This window comes from Rhinichthys klamathensis, unplaced genomic scaffold (genome assembly GCF_029890125.1).
Source record: "Rhinichthys klamathensis goyatoka isolate OS25496 unplaced genomic scaffold, OSU_Roscu_1.1 h1tg000032l_1, whole genome shotgun sequence".
Taxonomy (NCBI): domain Eukaryota; kingdom Metazoa; phylum Chordata; class Actinopteri; order Cypriniformes; family Leuciscidae; genus Rhinichthys; species Rhinichthys klamathensis.
Genome location: NW_026606581.1, coordinates 4,532,476 through 4,551,958, shown reverse-complemented (window position 1 = coordinate 4,551,958; position 19,483 = coordinate 4,532,476). Strand labels below are relative to the sequence as shown.

General features: G+C 38.5%; 1 long non-coding RNA gene across 1 annotated transcript in view; it reads right to left on the bottom strand.

The window, feature by feature from the left end:
* LOC130080293 (uncharacterized) overlaps positions 1 to 2,306 on the bottom strand; it is a 52,558-nt gene extending 50,252 nt beyond the window's left edge. Inside the window, exon 1 of the long non-coding RNA XR_008806664.1 lies at positions 2,213 to 2,306. This is a non-coding gene — a long non-coding RNA (uncharacterized LOC130080293). The remainder of the gene's footprint in view (positions 1 to 2,212) is intronic.
* Between the last annotated feature and the right edge of the window lie 17,177 nt (positions 2,307 to 19,483).

Sequence of the window (19,483 nt, the reverse complement as noted above, 5' to 3'; positions counted from 1 at the left end):
CATTTCCTCTCTGGAAATTCTGATACATCATGAAACAAGATTCACACCTTTGAAAATCCTAAAGCAAAACGCCCAAAGCCTTTCACAGTCCGCATTTGGAAACAGCCCATGCCAATATTAATATCATTCAATCTCTGGACCAACTGTTTCCAGCCCGACAGTATCAATGTCTGACACGCTAATCCAATGACTGCAGGCTCTATTACTTTCAATTAGCTTTGACAGCTCGGGGCTTAATCTATACTGGGCACGTGTGTGCGCTCTGTCGCGAGGGCAAGGTGCTTGGGATTCTTTTTGTTGTTGGCGTTTTCATTTTTTATTCTGAGGTGAACCAGACGTGGCTTTTGTGACCTGGCTTGTGCATCATGAGTGGGAGTCGCGCTTGATAGCAGCCGTGAACTGAAGATGAGTGTTTGTTTATCACTGCAGCCATTTTAAGCACATGCACGCACATACATGTGCAAGGTCACCCTCAGTCAGACACATGGCCTAAGTGCACTAAACATCTAAAGAGTTTATGTTATTATAATATAGATGGCATTCATGGGGTTCGAAAGATCACTGTCTACAGTGAAAATCAGGGATTTTTTTGTTTTGTTTTTTAAATAAAAGATTTGTATGTTTGCAGCCTTGGTGAGAATAAGAGACTTCTTTCAAAAACATAAAAAAAAAAAAAAACTTAAGACCTCAAACTTTAGAATTAAATATATATATATATATAGGCCTATATATATATATATAAAGATATAAATCAGTAATATATTTTAACATATTAACGAATTTTCAGCAGCCATTAATCCAGTCTTAAGTCACATGATCCATCAGAAGTTATTAGAAATTATTCTAATATGCTGAGATTTGATGCTCAAGAAACATTTCTTATTTGTATAAATGTTAAAAAAAGCTTAACATTTTTGTGGAAAATGTGAAACATTATTTCAACATTCCAAAGAACAGCATTTATTTTCAATAGAAATCTTTTGTAACATTATAAACATCTTTACTGTTTTTTTTTTTATCAATTTAATATGTTCTTGCTACATACAAGTATTAATATCTGTAAACATTATACATTATATGTATCAGTTTCTTATTTTGCCCAACATTTTTAACGTTAGTATAATATAAGACATATAACATTTATATTATTTTCATATTTATTTTCATTTTATTCTAATACATTAATTCAACATTAATTCAACATTAATATACTATAATATACTATAATATACTATAATATAATATAATATAATATAATATAATATAATATAATATAATATAATATAATATAGTTTTAACTAAATTACAGAAATGTAAAATATGTGCATTTTCACTAGTGGTCTCAGACTTGGAAAATAAATTTACAGCACGTCCCCTTTTTTGCGGTTACCGTAAGGCAAGGCACATTTATAGATCACAAACCCATGTGGCCACAGATTAGTTAAGTTTTATGCATGTTTTCTTTTAAAATGCCGATAACATATGCATCACACATCTGTCCATACATACGTCTTAAGCCTATAATGTATTCATGATTAAATTCCCCAGCTCAAAGACTGAGCCCTACAAAAGCAGCTCTACCCCAGCCCCCTGAAGCTTTCCTATAATCCCAACATTGCTAATTCAAATCTTGAATGATGTCCCCAGCAGCAATGCAGCAATGACCTGTACATTTGATGCGCAACAAATACATGCAAAAAAATATTTGCGGCGTCAGAGCTCGACACAATGCTCTGAACTCACGACGGGTGCTGTTTGCTTTAGAGGTCTAACATTCAGGAATCGGCACCTGCTGAGGTACAGATGGGAAGTGGAGCCACTACCTGATCATATAACTAAATAAAAGAATCTTTACTGAAACACATTTAAACCTGGTGTACTCTCTGTACAATATACATCCTTGTATATTTGTCCCAAAATAAATCTTTTGCAAAAATTAGTCTCAGATGGTAAAATTGTGGCCAAATGTCACAAATACGCCAGGTCTTAAATATTTCAAATCGAATTAATTGGAAATTAAATTTATTTGATGGTTTTAGGCATTTTGCAGAAAAGCGCCTGCGGCCTGCAATACTTAAATTTATCATAATGGACCACAAAACAGACAGGTGTCTTTCTGCTCTATTTTACCTGGATGCAAACACTCCAAATAGACCAAATAATGTATTTGGATTGGCGATGTTATAGCATATGGTTTATTGAGAGACATGACTGTTTTGGCTTGGAATTTCTGACTGGTCAGGACCAGACCAGAGAATGTGCATAAAGCCATTTGGCTTCAACCATAGAGTGAATCTTCTGTCCAAGAACCTGAAAAAACAAAAAAAACCTGCTGAGGAAATGAGAGACATTAACTAAACTAATAGCAGTTTATTTAGCTCCTGTAAACTAAAAGCATTACTCTTTTTGTCACCTTATTGTATTGTATCATATTGTAAAAGCCACAAAAATCTATTATGTTCACGCTGTTGTTCATTCAGTTCAATTCCTGATTCTGTAAGTTATATTCCTTTCACATAATCTGCAAATGTATTCCACACTCAAAGCTTCAGGTCTCAGGGCCAAAGAGAAACTATGTTCACCCTCAATTTGTCTTGAGTATATGCACAGCATGCCCTATAGGACCATTTGCACTGCAAACCACTCAAGGCCAAAGACTCAAGGACCACGGAAAATAAACTCTAGTCTAAATACCAGATATTTGTTGTACTTCCATCAAGGTCTCAAACACCAGGGACCCAAAAATAGGAAAGTTGAGAAAAAAAGGAAAGTTTTAGTAAAACAACATGTCAAAAAATCATCTAGTTTTAATAGTATGAGTAGTGTCTATACTGTATATAGATAATATGGTAATGGTATATGAGGACATATGATAAGTTTATTCCTCCAAGGACTCAGAATACTTTATAAGTAAGGAATAATTGACGACGGACCGTTGAATTATTAGAAAAATAAAACATTGGTCAGATGATGCATTTCAAGACATTTGTCGGGTTTTTGTCCTTATGTCGTAACGCTCGTGTATAGCGAAACTATGTTTATCTGCACCTCGTGAGAAATGTCATGTAGCTTATAAGTTGCTAAACTATTTTACTGATAAAATTGTCAGAGCAGTGCTGACAAGTGTGTGTCCGTACTCATTTTCAATAATAACTAATAAATGCATAATAAAACGTAATTTTGTGGCAAAAACTTGGAAATAATTGGTCATTTTTATCCTATTGTTTATTATATTTATTTGCTCAGTCTGTGTCATTGTGGGTTTTGGTTCAGTAGGCTGTAAAAAACCTTTGAAATAAATCATTTGGCGAACTGATAAGGAAATGTAGTGCGGTTAAGACCTGCCTGGAACTACTTTAGTTGTGCGTTTTCCGGAAAATAATTGCACACCTTAGAATGTTTTTTGAATCAAGCATTCAACAGCCCCGTAGTATAAATGAAAATAATACACTATATGGGTTAAAGGTATAGTTCACCCAAAAATGAAAATTCTCAAGTTGTTTAAAATCTATATGAGTTTCTTTGTTCTGTTGATATTTTGAGGAATGTAACCAGACCATTGACTTCCATAGTATTTTTAATTTTTTTTCTATGGAAGTAAATGGCTACAGTTAACTGTCTGGTAACAAACATTCTTCTAAATCAACGATTTGGCCGTCTGAGACAAATTTAGCAAATCCTAAAAGAATCCTCTGATCCTAGGCTAAAATCTGAAGTCTTTGATCGTTAGTTTGACGTTCAGCGACAGCTGATTAATGACCGTTGCGCTAAAATTTGAAGATTTGACTCACGGTCCTGCAGTGTGACTTCACCTACGACAAGAGTCAAATTGTCTTTGTTTTTCAAGACAAGCAGTGACCAAAATTAACGTTTTCTTTGTAGCCACCATTTGAACCCCGCGTGTAATGCAGCTCACTGTAAACGTACGTGTCATTGATTGATGATGTAAAACTCTGGACAAGTTCTTACGTGTGTCTGTTTTTAACGCGTCTTGACTGTCGTACAGTCTGACATTAATGAAAACTGAGATCTTACAGTGTGACATGGATTACAGCGATGATCATGTTCGTACAGTCCGACAAGCAACAATCGCAAATTGCACAGTGTGCACCCGGCTTAAGAAACATCAGGTCAGGTGAACCCACAACCCTTCCAAACATACAGGGTTTCAATAAAGGGATAGTTCTCCCAAAATATCATAATTTATTCACCCTCATGTTGTTCCAAACCCGTATGACTTTTCATTTTTGAGTGGATTCCTTTTAAAACCAATTATTCAACTCGTAGTTCAGGCAACCCAACGACATGTTGCAAATCTATAAAATTGATGACAATCCTACATTTTAACAGTAAAAGCACACATCATAAATCATGTTAAACCCACACATAGACCTCCTGAGTCGCATGTTCGTATGCTGGCTTTCTCTGGCACAGGAACATGAGCTGCCATGTTTGGGAGCCGAGGAACAGCGCACCATTAAAAGGTCCTGACTCACCTTGTTTTAAGAGCAAGGCCTAATTGCTACCATCTTTTACAGCAGCCAATGCGGCAGCTGGCATTTGCATAGATCTACAGGGACTGTCATTACCTCAAAATGAAGCATAGCTCTGGCTCCTTCACACTCGCTGCCTTCAGTGTACCTTGCACAAGTTGAGGGAACAGTGCGCTTGCGTGTGTGTGTGTGTGCGTGTGTGTGTGTGTGTGGTAGGGGAGCTATTAGAATTCATCTCCTTTGACTCACAACCTACCGTTTGACTTACAAAAAGGGGTCCATTATTTAAGTTCAAAATCTGCGGAGAGGAAGAGCGCATGAGGAATGAAAGCATTTAAACTGTGCTTTATCGTAGCACACCTCAGGGGCCGCTTATTTATGATGAAACAACAGGATGCTTTAGCGATTAAATCCATACTGACCTGTCATGATTCCCAAACGCAGATCTTTTAGAAAAGTGAGGCATTAAAGGAGAGATTTTTTTTAATAAAAAGATGATGACAACTTGGCTTATAGCATGGGTGGAATCAGAACGACGGTTAAACTCATTTCCCCAGGTGCTGAGAGAACAGGTCAAAAAGGACAAACTATCACTGTCTGATCTCATGAACTGAAAAATACTGTATTAATATTAACATACAGCTTTAACTATACAAAAAAAAAGTGTTACCTTAGAATAACAATTAGCCTATGTGTACACTACCGTTTTTTAATGTTTGGGGGGGGGGGGGGGGGGGGAGACTAACTAAGTCTGTCATTAGTTAGCATTTCTGCCAAGGACAAATATTTCATAAACAACCCATTTAAATACCTGGAAGGCTGACTAAACCGAAAGTCTATTTCTGGAAGGCTGTAGTAAATATTTTGACAGTTACATTGGTGGCAGAAATAAAAGAAAAACAACTCATAACATCGCTTTGGCCTAAAGGCTGAATGGCTCATTTGGAAATGTGCAGGTGTTCTTAGCCCCCTCAGTCTTCCCACAATGCACTCAGTCCTTCTGCCCAAAGCAGCGGCTGACCGCAGAAGCGTCACCGGCCGTGTTCAGTCCAGCTGACATGCTGCACACTGACGCTTTTCTTCACACAGCCCCTGTTTGCTGCTATAGAAAGCCTCACAGATTGGCATTCTCACACCCCTTGCTCAGCTAAAGTTCCCTCGAATGGATGCGTCGAACAAATGTGCTATTCGGATATTAAGCAATGACTGTTTATGTCATTCAGGTTCAATATAAAGAAAGTTAATTAGCTACTTTGAAACTGTTGCTTGCTAAGCTACGTAAAGTTAAAGAAGTTCAAATTAGGGCTGCACATTCACAATATATTGAAATAAAATCCATATTGTGATATTGTCAGGGTTTCTACAGGTATCTTCAAATTAAATTGAATGCCCTTTTAAGGCCTTAAAAGGCATTAATTTTCGCAAAATCCATTTAAGGACTTTTAATGCTTTTTAATGCCCCGCGGAAACCCTGTATTGTGATAGTCAAATCAGGAAGGCTGCAATTTAATGAAATAAATACACTGGTACTGGCACATTCCCCGTTCTAGATGCTGAAACACTGTATCATAAAATGCACGCATGTAAATGACTCAAGACCTGCTCACACCAAGGACGATAATGATAAAGATAAAGATATAGTTCTTATAATCGTTCTAAATGTAAAAGAATAGCAAAGTTCACACCACAATTATAACGATAACGGCACAGAGGAACAATATCGTTGGAATCACTTTCAGAAAGATTTTTTTTCCAGCTGATGAACCATAAAAAACATTGACAGCCAATCAGAATCCATCCTGCTTTAATGAGCTTGAGCATTTAAAGAGACAGCAGTGCACTTAGAATAAATAGAACGATATCATGCGTTGGTGTGGATGCTAATATAGTTAACTTTAGTATTAGTCTTGGTGTGAACGGGCCTTTAGCTGCACCGCTATTCAACGGAAAAAGTAGCTTGTTTCTAGAAAAGCTATAGTGTTTTAAAAACATCTGAGATAATATCACGGTACTAACATGTGTATTCACACTAATAGTATGAACATGACTACTTCTCTACTATATAGTAGGTGAAAAACAGTATGTGATAATAGTATGTTTGAAATTACAGTGTTCATAAAGCAGGTGAAAAGCATCCTGATGATCTCTGGCAAGATTCTGACTATCTCATGCACGATTGCACATCCAGATTTCATTCATAATACACATTTATATTTCGTACTATATAGAACATGGTCTAAAGGTCGCAATGTTTGTTCCTCATCAAATGCAGTAGTCAGACAGGATGTTACATTAGAGGAATGATATATGAACTAACTGAAGCATCACAATCAAGCGAAAAGATAAATGAATTTAAGAGGTGCCAGAATCCCTGCAAGGGAAGTTTGGATAGTCGTGCTGAGTTTGGGTGAGGCGGTCTGCTGTAAGTCAACGGGATGAGAGCAGGGACACGGCCATTTGTCATGCCGTCAGCGGATTCAATAATTAATGGGCCATATCGCATCTCAGCCCGCCGTAGCCCAGTTCACCGGTCTCACTGCGCAGGAAACATATTGTCCCCGCAGTGTGGTCCGCAATGGCTTTTTAAAATTCCTCCTCATTAAGGAGGAACATTCACTTGCACTACCAGTCATTTATTTGCTCTCTGTGACAAAGTGGCGGCCCCTTCAAGTTCACGCTCTCTTTCCCACGTCCCCGCGCACTGTTTTAAATCATCTGCCCCGCAAGGGAGGAGACCCTCTCTGCTGAGATATCTAATTACCCACAGTCCAGTGCAGAGATGCTGACAAAAGAATGGAAAAGAGAGATAGCATTACTTTAATGTATCACCACCCCTAACTGTGAAGGTGGCATTTAGACTAATGCGCCTTCTCTTTTTGCTAACCGTTAAAAAATAGGCAGCATTTTTTATATATCTGTGTGGATGTGTGTGCGCGCGGAGGGAGATTTTGTGGTGCCAGCGATCCTTTCCCAGGGCCGCGTCCTTGTTTTAGTGCGCTGAGAGGTGACTCTTGTTCCTAAACACATAAGGAAGTCAGGCAGCATTTGAACAGCTGTACGAGGCCAGTATTTACTCGTGGTGGGAACAATGACAGTGGCTGAAACTGGCAGACTAAAGGACCCTGTCTCAATACAGCTGCCACCAGGAAGCACGGAGGTGAGCTGGGAAACATGGGCCTCTCTTTTGACAGATATGTGTGTGAGCGTGGGAGCGTGTGTGACCATGCTATTCACATACACAGCCTGGCAATAGGATGAATTCACACACATTTCAGAAATGCCATTACAACAGTAGAGTCATGATGTTCACATTCCCACTATAGCTGAGCTGTAGCTGAATAATGCCGGCTTATAGTTTGTCTTCTTAATATTATGATGCATTTAAAAAACAAATCAACAGTATAAATCGTCAGTAAACAGTATAAATAATTAAAACAGTATATTTATAAACTATATAAATATAGTCAGTAAACTAAGCAAAATAAAAATGATTTATTTATATTATTAAATCAATTTTATTTAATAACCACAATTTATTTATGCAGTGTATGCAGGGAACTCACAAATAATCTTCTTTTGTTGGGACTTATACTTAGGGTACCAATATATTCGTTATTATATTATAGAATAGGGTACATGACAACAATGTACTAAAAACTGAAAAGTTTTTACTTTGCTTTTCTCGCATACAGACGACAACATTGTCAAAACGACTAAAATGGCTGTTATGCATTCCAGGCCGGTAGTTGGCGATGTCATTTTGTAAAGAAACGCTAAGCGCCTAAAGACTGAACACGTAATATGCATGATGTCACAGTTTTCACAAATTTACGTTTTTGTTGTTTATATGGAGACGATAACAGTATCGTTTTCAAAAACTTGCGTTTTCAGGCCCCAAAAACACTGTTGTCAATGGCCAAAATCCATAAAAAGTTTTCTGATTTTGTTAAAAACAGTGTCATGTAAATGGCCCCTTAGGGTGTATTCACACCAGGAAAGTCCGATAGTTCACTTGCTTTGGTCCGGACCAAATAATTTTTTTTTTTTTTTTTTTTGGTACGGTTCGCTTTCACACTGCTCTTTTTGCAAGTGAACCAAAATGTGTAAACAAAACCACACGTGTGCTAAGGTCGTCCATTCATTGGACAAGGATTCTCAAGTAGGGAAATCAGGAAGTGCAAAAAAGCCTCAGCATGGAGATATTTCGTACTGCAATATTTGTTATTTTACTAATTTTGTGTTATTCTGTACAAACGCAATATGAAGAAACTGCGCAGAAGACGGATAAGGTATAAAGTTTTCATTCATAGAGAGGGGCTATGTTCACACATTCAAATAATGAGATTCTTATTGTATATACTGCTAACAAGTGCTGTCAATGTTAACGCTTGCGATTAAGTTTGTCCAGTTTAACGCAGCGTCATCCTTGTATTGTAACTATCGTTACATTATATGGACTGCAAAAGCTTTTTTTGCATCTATGCGCGATTAGACTAAAGAGAACGCTCTGTATGTGAATGTCCTGATGCACACACTCATTCATTCATTCATTCCATTCCAATGATGCACACACACGACGCGCAGAAAGACGCGCAACAGTATCGTGTGGCCAGACAGCGCGCCGGAATGGAATTCTCTTTCGCACTTGAACAACAACACAAACCATTATGCCAAAATCTCCGACTACGGAAGCCTGTTCACTCAAAGGCGCAGTGCTTTCTTGCAATTGGGTCGGTTCATGTTCACACCGTAAACGAACCGTACCAGAGTTCGTTTGGAACCGTACCGAGACCACCTCTTCAGCTGGGTCTCGGTTCGGTTGTTTGGTCCGCACCCGAGTTCGATTGCTGTATTCACACCTGCCCAAAAGGTCCGCACCAAGGGGGGAAACGAACTAGAGTTCGATTCAATCGAACCAAACAAGGCAGGTGTGAATACACCCTTAGTCTTTGTGACTTAAATGTCCTGTTCCAAACCTTTTTCTTCTTCCATGGAAGAATATTCAAGCTGCTCTTTTCTATACAACAAAAGCATATAGTGACCTTGTACAGTCAAGAACAAAAAGCACCACAAAATGGTGCAAATGTTATTTTTCAGTGAATAACAACTGAAATTTCAGTCAGTTCTTCTCACAAAGCTATCACCATGTGGTTTTGAAACAGGGTGAGTAAATGATGCCAGAATTAGCCAATTATTTTTGGGTGATCTTTCCCTTTTTCTAACTATTAAAGCAAAGAGCCATCAAGGTAATATCAGTTCATGGGGTAAAATTGAGGAAAAAAGAGAAGGAAAATACATTAATAGATGGGACATCACAGTTGGGTAGCTCATCTTAGAGAGGCCATTTCAATCCACCATTAGTTCTGTTTCACCAACCTTACAATGAAATACACGCTCATTTTTTCCCTCTTCTGTCTTTTTCTCTCTCCGTGACTTCATGTATGAAAAAGGATGTGTGACGCTTTCTGATGAAAATCGCACAGTGTGAAAATGTCAGCCTCTTCTTTCTCCTTTTGCTCTGTTTACGTTGACATTTATCAAAAGAAAAATACTCCATATCAGCTCTAATTCTAAACAACAATAAATGTCACCTCGCATCTCTCCAGCACTGAACTAAAACGGTCGCACGATCGTGTTGACTCAATATCATATCAATCGTAAATCGGGGCAATGAAACAGGTGCATGTTTTTCATCTGCAGTCTGTTGACAAGGTGGCTGGAATTCCTCCAGCTAATTTCACTGTATTCCTTCATGTCTGTCAAGAAATGCTTTCTGCATTGTTAACCCATAGGGTACAGCAGATAAGTGACCTTATCATCACAGCAAAATGACCTGAAGGTAACTTCTCCACTCCAGTTGTTTCTCCTAGACAGCAATGAGCTTAAATTGAGAGCAAATGGAGTCATGTACTGCTTCTATTTTTTTTTTCTGAAAAAATGACACCATGAATCTCCTCAGAAAAAACTAAGCAATTTCTGAGCACATAAAATACCAAAAGTCTTCAATCAAAAGTCAGATTTGAACATGAACTAGCAATAGTTCTAATCCTACTGTCACTGCTGAGAAGAATAGCTTAAACTAGCATGAATTTCCATACTGGTCCAGGTTGGACTGTGTGGGATAAAGCTGGTTTACTGGTCGACAAGCATAGGCATGAGCTTTTGATTGAAGCTGGTTGGCCAACTAAGAAATTTACGTTACCGTATTTTCCGTCATGTTTTTTTTTTTATCATCTGAAACATGATGCGATGTACATTCCAAGGTGACTTATATATAATGCAATGACATCAAGCATGCAAAACATGGACACATTTGATTTTTTTTGTGTCAAATTTATTTGTATAGTGCATCTGTGTTTTGCATTTTTTCCTCAACAATGCATTTTTGACCCTATGCAACTTATAGTCAGGTGCGAGTTATTTTATGGAAACTACAGCAAGACGTCCTGCAGGGACACCAGCAGACTAGAACATCATGGTGAGAACACAACATGGTTTTTTTTGGCAGGACTATGTGTCAAAAACACGTGTTTTCCTTTTCTATCTCAGTCTTTCCTAAGGAATGTTAAAGGGGTCATATAATGGTACATGCACTTTAACAAGTTGATTGTACTGAAATGTGTGTTGGCAGTGCCTGTACACAACCATCATAAAATTCAATTCAATTCAATTCAAATTTATTTGTATAGCGCTTTTCACAATACATATTGTTTCAAAGCAGCTTTACAGAAAGTGCATTTCAGAAATGTACATAGAAGAATATAGTTAGTTAATCATCATGTATTAATTTAGGGCATAACATATCGCCGGCGTTGAGTCGTCTCTTCACAGGCGTCGAGTCGTCTCATCGCAAAATGATAAAAATCCATCCAGTGTTTTTGTTTTAATCTCCTTATATGTTTTCCGCTGCCTCAAATCAAGCCGTTTGACCTTGTGACGTCACACGCTCGGAAGCCCCTCCCACGATTGTTGATTGACAGCAACGTTTCAACACAGACCCGCCCTCGCTCGTGAGGGAGCTGTCAATCATAGTCCCCGCGGACCGGCGCGGTCATTGTTGAAATGCTGGAGCACTGTCTATGAGCAGAATGGCGTCTAAGCGATTGTTGTGTTCTGTTCTTGGGTGTAATAACGAACACAGCAGTCATTTTAATGTTCCTAACTGAAGACGCAGTGGCTGAGTTTGTTTTCGAAGGGAATATTCCCCACGAGCAACGTCAATGCTCTCATGTCTGCGCGAATCATTTCTCAGCAGACTGCTTTATAAAGGAGGAGGGTCAGTATAAAGCTGGTTTTGCTAAGAAGCTGGTCCTGAATAAAGGATCGGTAGCAACTATTCGTGTTCCTGCTGAACCTCTAGAACAACTGAAGTGAGTGTAACGTTTTATTAAACTTTATATTAATATTTATATTAATCTTTGCAAATCGCTAGCTGCACGCTTCACAATGAATGCGTCTAAGGTTTACACTTAGGGTACACTACGGCATGTTTTCTATGTATGATGTTCTCAATATAATTCATAATCCCACGTTTATAATGAACAACGCGTTATGGTTATTGTGTTACAAACGGTGTACACAGAACAGAGCAAAGCTCATTATCATTTAAAGTCATATGCACTGAAACGGCGTGCTGAAAACAGAGCTAAAATAAGTGTTTTCTTACAATACTAATGAGAATTTGTAATTAAAGTATATTACATACTTTTAATTTAGACCCTAAAGAATCATACTAGCTTGTACAAAAATGGCATTATATGACCCCTTTAAAATAAAAATATGAGACAAAGTTGATACTTCAGGACCCAGGTAAGCACGTTTTGCTTCAGGATCAAGGTTTGAGATACCATTGTATGAATGAGAATGTCAGAGAATGAGAATTTCAGCAACCCATCCACATGTTGACGTCTTTCTGACGTCTTGTATACTGACAGATGAACTTGGGTTAAAATAGCAAATTTAACTCAAAACCTTTTATGTCAACAACAAAAGAAATTGTGATATTACATTCATTCTTTTTTAAACTAATACGCCTATTTATTTATTTTTCCTATCCTAATGATGCATGATTATGGTAAGATGTATTACATTATTAGCTTTTAGCATTGCATTTAGACCCATTTCTGGGTCCTTTAGATTAAGAACCACTGGCTTAAATAAAACAACTGTGTACCAACTGTTCCACTGGGATTTAACATGGCTGGATAGACAAGTCGTCACTTAACAAACTGATTTAAGGCTGCTCCATTAATGTCTTGGCTACTATCAGTGAAACTATCACAATGTACGTGTAGAGTTTCCATCAATTCCCAGAGTTCAGTTGAGATGCTTCCTCTACACTCCCTCATTTCCTCCTGTTATCCGCACCCCCCACCTTTTTTTCCTCCCAGGTGGCTCCGTGGCCGTGGCCGGCAGAAATGTGATAGGCCTAATCCCATTTAGCCTAATTGCATCTGCAGCATGAGCGCTTTCCCTGTGTTCGATCACGTGCCTGCCTGCCTGTCCTTCCAGAGCAGAAAAGCATCTCTCAAACAAACACACACACACACACTTCCTGTCACATCCGAACTCTGTCCTGAAGCATGCTGTCCGAAAAAAGTAGGAGAGAATGACACATCTACACTCTTCATAACGGACATCTTCTCAAGAGATGCATGATGGGATGGAATATTCTCTCTCCCAGAGGGTTGGACCGAGGCATGGAGGATAATGAGAGAGAGAGTGGGCTATTGTCAGACATTTCTCACTCATTATCCTGCTGCATTCTGGGAGAGGGTGCATTAGACAGGCAGACAGGAACAGGGTGAAACTGGAGTGGTCAATCATCTTAGACGGTGAGACTTCATCACCCTCAGAAACCCTTTCATCATCCTGCTTTTCTTTCCCTCCATCATTCACACACTTGCATGGACACACGAATAGGCTACACATTCACACCTTCCCACACAATCAGCCCATAGGGAAATAAATTGTTAGTGGTGATACGAGCAAATAAAAATGCACCTGCCGGCCAGGATATCTAAAAATTCACCAATCACCAGACTCGGCATCTCTCTGACAGCTCATCTAAAGGCTTGCGACTCTTGAGAAACATTCTGAGAAACAATTAAAATAGGAAAATGAAACGGGACGATAAATAGGGACATTTCTTCACAATATTTTTTTGTAATAAAATAAAAAATAGATGATAAAAAACAAACTAAAAGTGTGTAAAATCAAATGTGCAGGATACAGTTTTGCAGGATACAATAAATTAAATGAAAAATAGAATAAAAAAAATCCTACCCACGTAGCTTACAACTTTTTTTTTTTTTTTTATACAGCGTTTCAATCAGAGACCTTCAACGGGCATTATTGAAGGATGAAACATTCTCTGAGTAAAATGTTGTATTATTCAATAAAGATTTGCAAGCTATATGACAGTGTGTAGGGTTTATTTTGAAAAAAATATATTACCCACAGGACTTGGAAAAAAGTATTGCAGAATGCCTGTGGGATAATAATAAGACCGAATTATATAAAACCTGATTTTTCTCTCCCACCCTTGCTAAAATGATCCACCCAATATAGGTTTAAATGTGTTAAATCTCCCAAACTTGAAGCAATTTCCAGCTAGTTAAAAAAGCCCTTCTCTGCTGTGTTCAGGTGAGTCGCCTGCAGACAGCACACTGGAATCTGTCACCTTAAAGCAGCAGCTACAAATTCAATTAATATGCAAATGCACCCAACTTGATGAGGTGTCTTAACAAATAACCCTGAATAAAGATAAGCATGTTTAAGGTTGTTTTGTTAAACAGGCGCCCACCCAATGTCAAATCACTAGGTGACAGGCTCTTGAAAGACCAGCACTGGCATTTCCAAACTCATATATTACAATACCTCTGCGCTCAGCTACATCGGCTGTTATCAAAATAACTGTCGCAACATTTACTGTTTAATCCAACTGTAGTTTAGATTGAGATGGAGCCAATTTCAAGGTCTGTCTGGGCTTGTTTTCTTTCTGTTGCATTTGTAAAGAGAGTTGGAGGAGGAAAGAGACCAGGGTTATGGGACTAGGGACAGGGTAGATTGATATGGTTCTCGCAACCAGCATCACATCACCCATCATGCCTCTGGGCTAAACCAAGCACCTCTGCTTAACAGCATTCATCTCTCCTCAGAAGGGTATATGAGCTGAAACCGGTGACTGATTACTTGGGAGGCTCTAACTCAGCAGTTTTACAAGATTTCAGCTCGGGTCCCTTCATCTCACACGCGGGTGCTTTTGATTGGTGCACACTTGAAGGTGGTGTTTAAAATCCTTGAATGTTTACAAGTAATTACTGAGGGGGGATTAAGTGAAGGAGAAACGTCCTCCTGGAGCAGGACGCCATAAAGCGGGGTGAATTAAAATCAGGATGATAATAAACCGGCGGCGTCCTCAAGAACTTAGAGGGTGACGGTTCAGTTCTCTGCGATTTCTGGTGCTATATTCGAATTATGCCATGAATAAAATGCACCATAAAATCATCATAAAAATAATGAATTCTATTTGTCCTTTAAAATATATGGCTATTTTTATATGATTGAGAAGTGGTTAGGGGCTTAAAAATATCTATATGGTAGTAAAATGTAATATACAAATTTAATATAATGTAATGTAATGTAATAGTAATATAAAGGAATTATAAAGATTTTTTAAAATTTCTTAAGCATACTTAAATACACATTTTAGATGCCATCAATATACACAATGTATATATATATATATATATATATATATATATATATATTATGGATACCTGTGAATATTAATAAGATCAGGCTGGACTTTATGAAGTAATTTTGTTTGTTTTTTAGTAATGAGGATTTGCTATTGATAGAAAAAATAAAAGGTGATGTTTGCTTAAAGATAACGTGATATTTCTGACACAGTGCACTGCGTTGTGCAGAGTCCATTACAGACAAACAACAAAATGGCTGCATCCGAAATCGCATACTTCCCTATATAATAGGCAAAAAAACAGTATGTGACAAAATAAGTATGTCCGAATTCAAAGTACTCATAAAAGAGTAGGCAAAAAGTACCCGGATGACTTACTTCTACTGGCGAGATTCTCAAGTGTGCATACGATGGACACTTTACTATCCCATGAGGCCACGGAAGAGGATTTGTAAATGACGATGACACAACGCAAATGACGCTGGTAGGTCACGTGATAATGACAACATGGCGAATGTAGTACGTCAGGATAACTTTCATACTACACGCACCTATACTTTATAGACTGTTCTTGTTTAGCAGTCGTGAAGTAATTACTTATTCAAAATAAGTACCCACTCAAGAGAGTATGCGATTTTGGACACAGCCAGAGTTTTCAAACAGGTTTCCCTTCCATGTTTGAAATAAATTTCAAACAGCTGCCTTCCATTGGTCATACAAACTGATCGTTCAGCCTAAAACTTGCGCCATTGGGTCAACCAAAGTTGCTGTTGGGATGCTCATACAAACAGAGCATTGGTTCTAGTTTTCTTTGCATATTATGCTGGAATATAATAAAGTATTTTGACAAAAAAATTAAAAAGGCAAACTTCAACTTTATAATTAAAATGAATGACAAAAAGGCCAAATATATTAGATGTCATGCACTTGCAGTCAGATACAAACTTGTAAAGTAACGGCAATGTAATATCACATGCCTATAAACACACACACACACACTCTCTCACTCTGACACAAAAGTAGAATTATTGGCCAAGGACTGATCATGATTAAAGTGTCCTGCACTCACCTGCCCAAGTCTAATCAAGGCGAGCTGTGATTGCACTGGTAAAGTGACTGTGTTGGATGGGCAGCTGGAGCCCTATGAGAGCCGCCCCCGCCCCCCCCCCCCCCCCCCCCCAACCCACCCCTTGTGCTTCAGTCAGAGGTGAATCAATCATGTCCAAAGATGTCAGCATCTGCCCAAGCAATTTTATATGGGAATAAATGGCAGATGGGGATGTTGTTCTCTGTTTAATCAGTTCCACCAAACGCAGTTTTATCTCGTATAAAATGAAACCATCTGTACCACAGAGAGGTGTAAAGGTTCAAGCTCGGATTCACAGAGGCAGGGAGAGACGGAGGAGGATATTCAGAGCGAAAAAATGCTAACTGTCGAAACAAGGGCAAATTTCAGTGGCGTACGAGCAGATAAATATTCAGTAAAAATGTTTTTTTTTCCTGCTCTATCATTCTCTCACAGGAATATTACCCATGGGCTGCAACCATTATATCCAGACCCATTTATTTCCAGCACCTCCAGTCAGGCACACAGGCCGTAATTTGGTCTCAGGGAACGGTTCAGTAGTGAGGGGGAGACAGGCCTGATGAATCCCCTTTGTTTTAAGTGGATATGATGGTTCCCAGTGTGGAGGAATTGCATTTAAGGGGCTAGCTTAAGGGAGGAGGATGAGGAGTGGAGGAAGATGGAGGCGGGTAACTGAGAGAAAAACGGTCCCCGAGTTACACAGACCAAGAGCCTGACAGACACCATTAATACTCTTCTGTCCCTGAAAGACACTAGAGACAGTAAAGCACAAGCATGGAGTGGCACACTTGCAGCCCTGCTCATATTAGGAATGTCATTATGTAGGACATTTGTACATTTTCATTCATAATTCACAGACTGCTACAAGTCTACCTGTTAATTTTTGGTTTTACAAAACATATCTGTGATAAGAGCAATAATTAGATTAAAATATTTACAGTGAGAAAGACTTGATCATAATATTTCTCATATATTGTTGTTTTATATGTTGGTCAGATTGTCTCTTCCAGAAATGGCTGCAACGTGGACCGGATGCCGTCAAGTCAGTTAAGCCGGACTACAGGAGTTTCAGGCCGATTTATGCCCGATTTAACACTTCCCGAATCCCGACATTTGGAGAAAACAATCTCGTCCAGGGCATCAGTTGGTTCCGATGTTCGGCCCAGATTATCTGGTAATGTGAGGCTTTTACAGATCAAATTTTAAACCTCCCGATCTGCTCGCGGACACATCGGGGCCACCCCGACAATATCAAACACGTTACATATTTAGGATTTTAAATCGGGATGATTACGACTATGATTACGTCAGTACTTCCACAATAGCCAATGAGAGACAAATCTACAAGGAGACGGAAGCTGGCGTACGGGTCCGGTGGACAACGGAGGTGGAGGAACGGCTGGTCGAAATGTGGCAACAACACGACTGCCTTTATAATGTCTCCAGCAAGTTGCCGCGACACAGTTTCCATTTTGTTTACATCCTCTTCCCTGTGAGATCACGTGAGGTGTTGAATCTGGCATGATAATTTTAGGAATATATTGTAGTGTGCCATGATTTTCAAATCTTTCAAGTTTTCAAATCTTGTAGTGTGTGCAAGAAAGATTCTCCTTATGTTTGTGATGAAACCAGATCGGTTTCACAATCGGTTAAGATTTAAAAACTCCTGTAGTCTGAGCCCGGCTTTAAAGGACTATTCTGGTTTACAGAATTTACGTTTTAGGCAATTAGAATAGAAGTGAATGGGGCCAATCTGTAAAATGTTTAATCTTACCTTTTTAATAGTATAGCCACAAGATGCATTCTCACGATATGCATGTAAACAATTTCAGTAAAAAAAAAGAAGAACCTTTTTGTTTATCCATGACAACATAATGCCTAAAATGCCAATAAAACCTAAGAAAACAACTTTATAGCACACATAATCTAGTTTTAACACATGAATTAATGTGGTTCTGAAAGTGGAAGTAATTCTATAAAATGATAGGCTTCACACATGTCAAAATTGCAAAACACAAACATTTTCACACCACTTTTTAATTAATTAACAAAATGTTGAACGAGTCAAAAAAAAAAAAATGATGCCACAAATGTTGTCGATTGAGCTTGAACTTGTATAACACAGAATATTCCTTTAATATGATGTCATGTTGTGGTTTGTTAATCTGATATAGAAAACTCTTATAGAAAAATCCCCTTTTAACTGGACCTTTTCTCAAACGCCAAAAACCCACGATACAGAATATCAACACCACTGCAACTTTAAGAGCAATCAGACAAAAACATGAGTGTGGATTAAAGGGCTTTTCATTGTAAAATTGATTTATTATATCTACTGTTCTGATCATGTTTAGAGTAAAACTTCTGCCTGAATATATCAGTCTGCTATTTATGGTTATTTTTTATTATTCCAAGAATATTGCAAAAGAACAATAACCGAGACAGAAATACAACAGAAACAAAACAGTCAATTTAATAAATGAGTATATGAACAATAAATTAGCATTTAGAGAGATCTACATTAGAGAAAAAATAATAATGTGCTAATTAGCAGATATTTGCCCTGTGTTTATGCATGTGCAGCAGTGAAGGCAGCAGGCTACTGCTGATAGGACAGACCCCTCTTGTTACATGAAAGCCATCTTCCCCCTCACCCCATATCAGGGGTTTTAATTAAATTTTCTGCTTGGTTTAAAGATGAGAGCTGCTGACCTGACTTCAGGAGCTTTTTCTCCTCCTCCAAGTGGCTCACTCCCATCATCCACCCTAATGTGACTGATACATTGTGACACAAGTTAGATACGTAATTTGTTCCAGAAAATGACTTAGCGTCATGCACCGTGCTAAATCGAAACAATGAGGGGACCGGGGGACGGCGATATCTCCAGCCCACAGCAGCCTTCACTCCTGTCTGCCTTTATCTAGCCAGCATATGAATATTTAATATCGACACAGACCAAAATTGCTCTAAATAAGTGGCGCTGATGAGAGATTGCCCGCTAGCAAGACGCAGTGAGTCAAACGACACAGGGAAAAAAAAGCTCATTCGTTTACGGTCAGGAAGTCTACGCATTTCATACGAGCAAAGTAACAGAGAGACTGCTGGAATAAGAGACTGCTTGTGTCAAAATAATATGTGTGACCAGGCCTCAGATTGGAGATGGACGCTTACTGGCCTCTGCTTGTGATATTTACATAATG